We start from the raw sequence: 8417 nt of genomic DNA, 5'->3' as shown, positions 1-8417 counted from the left end.
AAGGATTGTTGCGCTGAATCGATGTGGCGCGATGCCCAGTTTCTTGCGTCTTGCATGGCTGATGTCTAATTGTTTCTGCAGAAAACTCATTAGGAGTCAGTTGACTGGAAATTCTCACAGGAGCATCGCTGCAGTCATCTGATAGCATCCATGTTGCCTTTCAGAGGAGTGTATCTGAAATCCTCTCACAGAGACGGCGAGAACAAAAAGGCCTCTGATTTCCCCAAAGTGTAATGATATTAGTACACCTGATTATATTGTAGGAAGTCACATACAAAATTGATTCTGTGTACACTGTGTGCTGCCTGATGGCAGTGTTGTATCTAGGTGACTTTCCTCGAAACACACTGCGAGTAATTCATCTGCAAACAATGGTTGATCTTTACTGAGCTTGTCTGGAAAATGGAAAATCACACGTAACATTTTTGGACATAAAAAAGTAATGTGTCAATGCAGTTCTCTGATGAACGAGTATTTAAATGTTTCAGTGTTCAGAGGCAGTTTGCCCTCTGCCTGTACTTGTGCGTGTCCCGGTCCCTCTCCTCTTGCCCTCCTGGCTCAGGGGAGCACTTCTCTGTAACGCTAGATGCATCCGTTGCATCTCCATCCCTTATTATTTTACCCCTCAAAGACCTTCGTCGGAAACGGGAGACGCTGCAATCTGAAAGAAAGCTTTAACTCTTTGTTGTGTCACACACTGAGCTGTTTTGTCAAATTTTTCTGTCTAGAAGCACTTTAATGAACTTGTCTAATGTTGATTAAGGAGCCGCGTACTTTTTGAAATGTGGAAAACAGGATTTTGTGAATAGGAAAAATGTAAAATAAGTTAAAACATCTGCAGATGTGCCACTGAGATGGTCTGGCAGACATGATCTTTATCTTTTTAGGTAATTACATGGTTATCGTTAAAGTAGCTATATTAAATGATTTCCTATAAAAGAAATGGATCACTACCAGCAGGTGAAAGGTGTCACTCTTAGGAATAAACCTACATGGAATTATCAGTATACGGAGTGTGGTTATGTTTATTATTTAGATTTTATTGTCTTGTGCACTAACATTGTTATTGGTTTCACTGTGAACATTTACTTTAATACATTTTTATTCTAAATAAAACATATTGCAGACATGGTAGAATCTGCCTTCTTACCTTTAAATAAATACATCTGCTTGCACCACTAACAGCTAAAACTCAATTGCCCAGCTGATGGTTTCTCTTTATACTTCCTGCCTGATCTGTTCTACTTCTCACAGAGTAAACCCGGTCTGGCCCCGGAGGCTTTCACCCGGCTACAGAATGATTGATTGCCATTTCTTTTTCATTTAGGAGCCGGGCCAAGAGAACAGGTAAATGAATTGTGGGTGGGCGCATCTATTCTAGTGAGATGTTAAATACGACGTATGAATTATCACAGTTTGACTGACATTTAATTCCCTGCACATGATTTTAACCGACAGACTACAATTATTGTAAAAGTGTGTCACTCTCAAAAAGCTCGGCTCAATTTTATTCTGTCAGCGATGACAACCAAACACACCTGGTAAACAAGGAAATAGAAGTGGGGGTCTAATTCATGTAGGATAGATATTAGTTTGTCATTTATCATAACGATTTTCTATTTCAGGGGTATGAAGGCATGGTGTCAAGAGAATTAAATTAACGGATCAAAATATATGTAATAAAATGACAATCTACCAGAAAACTTTTTTTTTTAAATTTGCAGCATGACAATCGATCTGCATAATATTATAAGAGAAACTAAAGTCACCACTGTTTAAGGAGTTTAAGGCATTCCAGTTGGAATTCCAAAGAAATCCATCAAACGATTATACTGTGAGGGAAAATCAATGGCATGTTAAATGAATTATGTTGTTTAGTCGAAGGTGCATTACATAAATGGTGTTCGGTGTGATGTTGGAATTAGTTGTAATCCAGGCTGACGTGGTGCCGCTGTTGCTGCTCTAAACTGATCCCGATCCCGTTAATTGCACCTGAGACAAATATGGGTAATGCACATTTCTATTAGATTATATAATTAAATGCAAAACCAAGTGCTTGGACATGCTAATGAGACAGGAACACCGAATATCGACCGACTCGCTGCTGTAATGATAATTGCAAACCTTAGTGGTAGAAAATCTGCCGTGAAGTCGCAGTTTGCCGTCACTCTCTTGTATTAGAAAGAAAACTTGGCGTCTGAGGGAGGAAGTCTGTGAGGAAATAGAAACTGCAGTCATTAACTTCTTGTCAGAGCTGGTTGTGCTGAGTGATCGATCTATTGTTGAAGTTGGATGTTTGTAATGGAGTTGAACATCTGACTTTAAGACAATAATCTCTGCAGCCTGATTCACATATTGATGAGCTGCTGCTGCACAGAATGTAGAGTTGCTTACCTCGCTGCAGCTTAAGGGATCATTTCTACTTCTTTTTTTTTACAATGTCACTGTGCTAGCAGATCTCAACAATTATTAATTGTATACTAAGCCATATATTTAAGTTTGCTTGATATCTTTGTTAGCTGTATGTCTGTTTCCCCAATTGTTTGTTTCTCAAACCATATCTGCAGAGATGTAGGCTACCAAAATAAGCTAATTAATAAGGTTAAAGATAGCACTAGCCGAGTCAACGTTAGCTGTGATTAATTGGAAAGGGTTAGTTTGGATTTTCTCCAAAAGAAGCTGGGGATATTCTAAAACTCAGAATGTATGAGTGCATGTCTCATCTTTTGACTTTGCTGTATTTGGTCCAAAGCATTTTCCTACTGAAGATGAAAATCTTTAAAAACAGGATGTGAATATATACTTTCAACTTTGAAAAAGTCCATCTCCTAAAAGAAAGAAATAATCTCCAAAAATGCTGGATTGTACATTTTAGGAATCATTACTTAAACAGAGGTAAAAAAAAAAAAGACAATTGTTGGTTTATTTAATGATAACAAAGGAACGTGTCACGTTCATGTCATGTTAAACAGATGTTCTTTTAGACAACAGGGAGCTTTATGGCACAGAGGAATAAGCTTCAGCGTTGGCTGCTGTTCGTAGCATCAATTCATTGTTAGCTTTGGTGTTTTTGTGGAATTTGTCTACAATAAGAAAAATATGTATTATCACCAGCCTAATTCTAGAAAATAATATTTTTCATTGTGTTTTCACCATCTGCTCCTGTCTCACGACTGACTGCCAATCAGCTTCCTGTATTTTGGACTCTTTAATTCTCCGCTATTCAAAGGTCAACGCTGTCAGGACAGTTTGGAATAGGTTAACCGCACAGCAAATTAGCATTTTAAAAGTTCACCAAAGTTGATTTTTTTTTCCTGCCTTTTATTGAGATAGGACAGCGTGAGAGTGAAAGGGGGGAGAGAGATGGAGATGACATGCAGAAAGGGCCGCCGGATTCGAACCCTGCATTGAGGTCTTGGTATGTGGGGTGCCAACTCCACCACTGAGCTCTCCGGCGCCCCAACAAAGTTTCATTCTACACAAAAGCACTGCACAGATTCAGCCTGACTCTACAAACATAGCCGCTGCCCTGCATTACAATGAACTGGTTTTGTTCTAAAATGCCTCTGGAGGGGAAAAGCGCTGGTGTGGCTGAATCCTAATTGGACTAGCAAGAAAAAAAACAAAAAAATCACGTTAAATGATCGCAATAAAGAAAAAAGAACACAAACATTTCCTGTTTGCATGCAAAATAATTGCACTTTATCTTGCTTTGGATCAACATAAGGTGCCATCTACAGTATGTCACATGTACTCACATTATGCGGAGTACGGATTAGCTCGATGTCGGCAGAATAAAGAAACTGTAGCTCTAGGCAACAGGTTGTTCGTGCTTTCAGACCAAATGAGAAGACTTTGGTCATCTGCCCTGGACTGAGTGGCGGTTTGGATCGCTCCGGTTGGCTTCTGGACTTAGTTCCGCTAGGTGCAGGGTCAGTGTACCAGAGTGCTGTAATTACATTTGGCTCCCGCTCCCACAACAGGATTAGGTGATTTGTGGCCAAGAGGCCTTTATAATTGCCCCTGATTACCAGTTTCCAGTGTAGTGTAGAGGAAGGTCAGTCGGTCTGCCGTTCAGACACCCTTTTGGCCCATAATCCCTCAACACCCTATGTCTGTGTCCTCCCCTCCCCCGCTCCACACCTCCGAGTGTGATCTGGATCATCACTTTTGTCTGTTATTGTCTGAATCCTAATTGTTACCCTTTCCCCTCCTGTTCAGTGGATAGAAAACAGCGAACAAAGCAATACTGCAGCTGACGTCGAGGCCTTACCTCCGTGTATGTGGTCGGTTTCCCTCTTTTCAGAGAGGGTCGCTCATTATCTTTTGTTGAAAATATGTGACCTTGTTTGGCGCCGCAAGCAAACAGACTTAGCAATGATGCATTGTTTGAAAGCAATTTCTTCTTTCCTCTTGCTCATGTTCGCCTCTTATTAAGCTTCGTAAGGCCTTTGAAAAATTCCCTCAAGCCTCCTCACTGTTTTTTTCCTTAATTGAGGGATTCCTCCCCTTTTTTTTCCCAAATTCCAGCTTTTGTTTGCCCCTGAAAAGGAGCCACTTGTACAGACATAATTAGCCGTATTATGTGTGAAGATATATGCATCTCTCTTCTGAGGTGAAAATCCTCACATTCATTTTAATTCATGAAAGTCGAAAGTCCAGCGTTTCTCTAGACTTAAGCTCGTCAGCGTTGAATGATTAGAGGTTGAGGAGTGTGAAGCAAAGTGAGAAAATTTGATGATATTTTACAGGCTTTATTCAAGACAAAAATATCTGTGCATATTCGGCTGAATATCATCGGTATATTGTTGTATTGCAGATACTTGGGAATATACTGAACTGGCTACATTTGAAACGTGAACATTGGCTATCTTTCTGCCTATTTGTCCTTCTGTCTGTGTGTTGCATTTTTTACTAACTAATTTACTTGTAGTCACCAGGATTTACCTACAAACATTCCGCATGAGCTAAAAAAACCCACAAATTTTGATTTTGATATATGCGTCTACCTGCATTTTATAGGGTAATATCTGTATTTTATCTCTCTATTCTCACTATAGGCTGCACTGATATGTGCAGTCTCAACATAAAGCCTTTTGACTTATCTTTGATTACTACTTTGTCCCACGTAAAAGACACTTTAACTGCCTCTGGATGGAGGACTCCGACTTTTTATATGAGAAATACAGTTTAAGAAGTGTCGGTGGTTGTTGTTCATTGTCGGGTGCAGCCAGCCCACCTCCTGAGGTCTTTTGGCTTTTCAGAAAAAAGGATAATGCGAATGACCCAGTGTGACTGTTTGTTCTCCAATTTGTTCTGCAGTTTCGGCGGATCCTGAGGAGGTGCCTTTGGCTTGCAGCGCCTCTGAGGCTGACTGAATTGCTTAACTGGGTGAGAAATGAAGATTTATCTGCACATCTGTGGGGCGCTCTGGCTTCTCAGTCACCCAGTGTGTCTGAACTTCTCACTGCACACAGTCGACAGTACACCAACTGGAGACAAATTACACGTTTTACGTTTTTGTTCACGCAGTTCATCTGCAAAATATATTCTTTTATCCATCGATCATCATAGCGTTCAGTGTTACAAACACTCGCAGTATAAAATAGAAACTTATTTGGACTATTATTTATTCAGGCTCAAGCCCCACATATCGCCCAAACTGCCACTCTACCTTCATTTCCTGCCAGGCCCCAGCGCGGGCTCTCCCTCATCTGACCTCTCACACAGTGAACCCCATGAATGGACAATAGTGCCCTTTAGTGGGGCCCCATGACCATAGCAAAGCCTGCAGCTGGAGCACATAGCAATGCTGCCCTGGCCCGAGGGCACGCTAACAGCTGAAAAAGATCACTGAACTGCCAAGGGGATTTTTTGGGAAATGCTTGGGGAATCACAGATGTGAGGGATGAAAAGTGGCCTGGAAACCATACGAGAGGATAAAGAGTTGGAGCTGTTTATTGGATGCAGAGGAGAAGTGGCCTTTAACAGGTGCTCAGGGGCTGGATGGAGGATCTGTAGCTAAACTGCATGAGGATGAACCTCTGGAAAGCCCCAGGCTATTTTTCATTAAACAAAGGAAGCAGGATTAGGCTCAGGGCTGTTACAATAAAGTCCACCAGATTTCTAGCTCGATATGAAAAGTAATAAGAGAATATCATATTTGTGGACGAATAAAAATACTAATTTTGTTTTTTCTGTTCAAATGACCTCTGTACATTTACTCAAATATTTTTAGGAGACAGTCAGACAGATAGGTTTCAAATCAGCATTTTTCTGTAACATAAAATACTAAAACCCAAATTTTTAAAGCTCGGGGGAAAAATATATAATGTATAATATTTTTTCATGTATATGAAAACCTGTAGCTTTGGCAGAAATAGTGTGTGAGTTATTTTGATCCATTCACTGTGAAGGTCGGTCGGGTGTTTTGGTTTGTTTGACCAAATGTTTTGCTCCACGCGGCTCACGGAGAACCAGAGGTGGGTTTAATGGTGTTCACTGATGGAGTATTGATCTTTGCATTGCTCGTGTAATGAATGATCAATGTCTCTTAGTGAACATGTGTCTGTAACATGCTGTCGGTGTGACGTGGCTTCTACTGACATCTTTGTATCAGAGCTAACTGGCATCAAAAGCAATGGCTGTTTGGTGATTAGGAGCTCGTTTTGGTACCACAAGAAAATCAATCCTGACTGAAAACACACCAGACATCTTCTCTGCCCTTGTCAGGGAATTATTTGGTCGTTTGTCACGGGACAAAAAAAGATACAGTATATGTTAATGAAAATCAGTGTGGGAATAAATCCATCAGTGTAGTATTTGGACAAGATTAACATTTGCCATCATCGTCATCACCATCACCATCACCATCACCATCACCATCACCATCATCATAATGACCACAAGGGTTTCTTCTCCTGCAGCACTACTATGCTGTCCAAGCTCTTTCCTCCTGCCAGCCCGGCTGCACAGTATAGTCATCCAAAAACTCCCCGCTCTGCCTCTCCAAATGAGTTTTTCATTAGCATAATGCTGTGTGCCGCCGCTGCTTGCTGATTTCTTTGAATCAACCCCGGTGTCACTGGTAATTACTAATGGATTCTGATGGACACTCTGGCGTCCCCGGACTTACGGCCGGCTGATTTGAAGAGGAATATCAACGGCAGCTGCGTCTAACAACCGTATTCATTTCATGGGATTGTAGCCGAGTTAAAGTAGGTTGATCGATTGTAAAACGGCTGCCTGGTAGTGAATTCAGCACGTTTTGATATTCACTTCCAACTCTACCATTTGTCTCAACACAGGTTTTCAACAATCCAGCTCACTGGATCTCAGATTTGACATGAACCTAATCTTACCCCGCAGGAAGAAAAGCCCCTCTCCTCTGAGAAATTGGCATTCCCTCTGCTGTTTCCATCTCTGACTATACATCTCACAGCTTTGTTTCTCCACAGGACACGTGGTGATTGGAGTTCTGAAAGGTAATAGGAGGACTAATATCCGGTAGTGCAGACACAGAGTGGAAGACTCAGTGCTTCCGTAGAGAGGGTGGGAAAAAAAGTTGTTAAAATTCATAGGACGAAAAAAGGAATCAACTGCAGAATATATTACACAGCATCAACTGTTCCAAGGACAGGAAAGGTCAGAGCGCTCGTCTGGCATGCTGTCTAGCTGTGAATGAGACTGGTGGGACTACATTGAACGAGAAAATCGGGGGGATTAAAGCTGCAGAATGGCAAGGTCCAAATCCATGCACACAATCTGCGACGGCTTCTCTGCATCACTGTCCACATACATATGTGTCCCCTGACAGCATGTGTGGGCTTGTGTTTGTGAGACCATCCACAGTAGCCACTGACCCATTTCTCCTTTGAAATTTACCAGCCAATGCAACGCCCCAGTGCTCCTCTTCACTCGGCTGCTCTGACCTTTGATGGAGAAGACTTAGAGATCATGTACTCTGCGGGCTGAGATCTTGTCTCCAACCCGATCTGTCCTGAGGCTGAGAGTGATGCCGTCCAGGGTTTAGAGAAGTTCAATACAGACGTGTTCTTTCAACAGAAATGCACCAGGATGTGTTACGGCAGGATTGCAAATTACCAAAGTTGTTTAATCACGGATTGATAAGAACAATCGTTTCCCAGGAGACCAGACTACCACGCATTTAGCTCCCAGACACACAACCTCCCAAACGTCATTCTTTGTCACTGTTTGCTTATGGTCCTATTGTTTCTTAAATATACACAGATCACTCACGCCTACACAAACAGAATTCAAAAACCTGTGCTTTCCCCTTTCCTTTCCCATAGATTTCCCCCTCGATCGACCTCTAACCCTCAGCTCCAAACATGCACTCTTATGTTCCTCAAAGTTCCTTGTTCAAAGTCAAGATTACGATTACGCAGAAACCCCAC

This window comes from Eutrigla gurnardus, assembly GCF_963514095.1.
Source record: "Eutrigla gurnardus genome assembly, chromosome: 9".
Lineage (NCBI taxonomy): Eukaryota > Metazoa > Chordata > Actinopteri > Perciformes > Triglidae > Eutrigla > Eutrigla gurnardus.
Note: the sequence above shows the minus strand (reverse complement) of the source record.